The sequence below is a fragment of the Pantherophis guttatus genome, chromosome 4, assembly GCF_059756535.1.
Source record: "Pantherophis guttatus breed Tessera chromosome 4, ASM5975653v1, whole genome shotgun sequence".
Lineage (NCBI taxonomy): Eukaryota > Metazoa > Chordata > Lepidosauria > Squamata > Colubridae > Pantherophis > Pantherophis guttatus.
This window is the reverse complement of record NC_142066.1, coordinates 120839067-120842785: the sequence shown is the minus strand read 5'-3', so window position 1 is coordinate 120842785 and position 3719 is coordinate 120839067.

Sequence of the window (3719 nt, the reverse complement as noted above, 5' to 3'; positions counted from 1 at the left end):
TCTTATTTTAAAACGTATATTATTTTTAACCTTTATATTTTACACATTAAGCCAAATTCATCATTTTGATATAACTTTGGGGTCAACTAGTATATAAAATAAAGCAAAAAGCATCAACATGGAAATAAGTAAAACGATACATTCTACCTGAAACACTAAAAACAGTAGACAATGTCATCAGATAATGATAGATTTATTACTAGATGCACATAACAAAGAACTATAATGTAACAGCAGCAGAATAGAACCAGTAGAAAATTTGTTGCTGTTTTCAGTGTCCTGCAAGTAATTAAGGTATCTGACTAGACCATGAGCTTTAGTCTTGCTTTAGGCACAAAGGAAACTGGGTGACCTTTGGCCAGTCACTCTCTCAACTCTGAAGAAGGCAGTTGTAAACTACTTGAAAAATCTTGACAAGAAAACTGCAGGAATTAGCATCTTAATGTAGCTTAACAGAATTTGTTAATATATTTTGAAATACAACAAATAGTATGATGTATGTAGACAGCTTATTCATAGAAGGCTGAGTCTCCATTCTAGCCAACCAATCACAGATAATGAAATATTGAAAATGTACTTTCTGCATGTAAGAAAAGCCCATCTCCCATTTTGCATAAGTATAAAAAAGTCAAAACTACAGATACATTAAAACCATCATAGATACCATTAAAACCATCATATATTCTTATAAACTAGAGATACATACAAAATTAGTGAATTCTCAAATAACGACCACCTGTCTTTCTCCAAATCTGTTTCTCCAATCTGTAGACTACAAAAGATCTCTGAAGAGATATCTATATTGTGTCAGTTCATAGGCTGGGGATTTCTTAGCAGGATTTCTGCTGTTTGTTTTTGTTTTTAACCTATTGTGACAGACACAATAGGCAAAATATTCTGAGTCTAAATCTGCCTTCATAGGATTGGTAATCCTGTGTTGAAAAGGGCTTCTATGCAGTATCAGGCAATTCTCTCATGGGCTTTGTCTTTTTTTCTTGCAGGCCTAGTTCCTGATTTCTATATCTTTTGAGTGGATACTCTTAAGTGCCTATTATTACAAAGAGCATAAATTTCTCAATTTCACAAATGCATGACACAACCTAGGAGAATAAACCCATTAGGACAAGATTCAGCATCTGCATCTAAGAGACAAAGATTACTCTTTTGAAGACAGCAAAGTTCACATTCTTGATAGGACCACAGGCTTGAAAGGGGTCAAAGCAGTGGTGAAATCCAAATTTTTTTACTACTGGTTCTGTGGGCGTGGCTTGGTGGGCATGGCTTGGTGGGTGTGGCAGGGGAAAGATACTACAACATCTCCATTCCCACCCCACTCCAGGGGAAGGATACTGCAAAATCTCCATTCCCACTCCACTCCAGGAGAAGGATACTGCAAAATCCCCATTCCCTCCACTCCTGGGGGAAGGATATTGCAAAATCTCTATTCCCACCTATCTCAGGCGAGCCAGAAGTGGTATTTGCCGGTTCTCTGAACTACTTAATATTTCCACTACCGGTTCTCCGAACTGCTCAAAATTTTCGCTACCGGTTGTCCAGAATCTGTCAGAACCTGATGGATTTCACCCCGGGTCAAAGAGGCCATCTAGGTTAAAATTAAAGAGCCCTCTCTTAACAGAAGGGGAGGGATATGACACCACCTATTTCTTGTTTATAACAGTCCTTTCAACACCGTCCCAAGGAAGTTCCACATGTTTGCAATCTGATTCAAGTGACTTTGAGGATACAGATAAATCCCCAACCACTCTTAGCTAACAACCAACCCCTAGAGTGCTACTATCCAGATGACTGCATATAAATATAAATCCTTCTATTTCCCACGTCAGAACTGAAGAGGCTTCATGGATGAAAAGCGAAATGCTTTCAAAGGAAAAAAAACCCCAGGAAATCCCAGTTGCCTTTTGGAAAAGCATCTAGCATAACTATGATATGGATGATTCAGAATTTCTGTAGATATTCTCAATTTTAATAAAATGATGTGTCTTAGACATAATCATTGTGAAAATAGTCTCGCCACCTTCAGGAAGCATAGATAGATTGTTAAAACTGTCCAGCATTGTCTGCCCAATAAACTAACAACAAAAATAGGAACATAAATATGAAATCCAAATACTGCGAATATTCAAGAAAATAAATGTTATTTTAATTTATTTGAACCACAGCTTCATTTCTGCTTCATGTTAAAGATCGTGTTTGAGACTTCATAAACAATTCGTCACTGACAATCCATTCAGTGGAAAAAGGCTGAGAAGGCTTCCTAGATCCATTTACTGTAATGAACTTGCCGGTCAGATATTTCCTACCCTGTTTCCCTGAAAATAAGACATCTTCTGATAATAGGCCCAATCGGGCTTTTTAGCGCATGCGCTAAGCCTCTCCCTGAAAATAAACCCTCCCCAAAAATATTTAAACGCAGAGCTGGAAATCAGGTAAGACAGCAAGAGGAGCTCCATCTTGCTCCATGCACCCCAAAATAATAAAACTTCCCCAAAAATAAGGCCAAGCACTTATTTCGGGGTTGAAAAAAATATAAGACAGGGTCTTATTTTCGGGGAAACATGGTAATGATAACAATTGGAAAATTAGGTACTGCTTAAAACAACACTCAGTTTTTGGAATCAAAAATTCAATCACAAAAGAGTTTTTTGTGAAAACTTGTGAATAAAACTAATATAGCCAATGTTGCATGAGTGGGCCCTTGTTCATGAAACAGGACCTACTTTGCTTTCTGTCTCACTGCATGTGTTCACATCTATTTTAAGACTCCTCCTAAGTCTTTGGAATAGATACGAAGAATGAGCAGAGGGTAAAAGAAAGGAATGTTTGGTAAATAACATTTTCTGTTGACATTAATGAATGAAATTTCTTAGTAAAGGGCTCTAAAATGTATAAAATATATATTGTCTGCAATGAAGTATACACATATTTCAAGTTAATCTACATACATAACCGATCATGCTAGCCTCTTTCATGGTAAGAAATGTTATACAAAATTCAGGAAAAGAATAAGAAATAGCAAGAGAAATAAATAATCTAAGGCAAAAGCAAAAGAAATGTAACTATAATTAAAACCTAGTTTATGCCAATACCATTCTGTTTCTTTTATCCTTATTTACAAACCATACTTGTATGTCCCGATACTGAATCATACATGTTTTTTTTTTCTTTCAATTTCTCCTTTTTTTCATGTTTTATTTGTTTTATTTTATATAACATTCAATTTCCATCAACTTCTCCTTTCTGAGGATCTTGTCAGCATCACCTAAGTATCACTTCTTTAGACTTCCCTTCCTCTTGACCCACTGGTCTTCCTTTATATATTTGTGATTTTTATTCTACAAGCTATTTCATTAGTCCCTTGATATTCAAGCCACATTCATTCACCACCTAGTCATTTAAGTGCCTTGTTCCCTCTACATGTTATTTGTATGTTTTGATGAATAATTACTTCCAATCTCCATTTAACAAAGTAGATGGAAGTATGGTCTAATAAGCCATTGTTAAACCACATACTATCCATTACTTTTCTGCCACCATTTAAACATTTTAATATCACCATCTTCAGCAAATATCAAATCAAATTCCACAGCATGTATTTTTATTTCTATTCCATAATTTATGTATAACTTGCATTAGTTCACTAGATTAGGAATGTGCAGCTATTTATGCAAATATATAATGTGTCTTTTCTTAGGCTCACA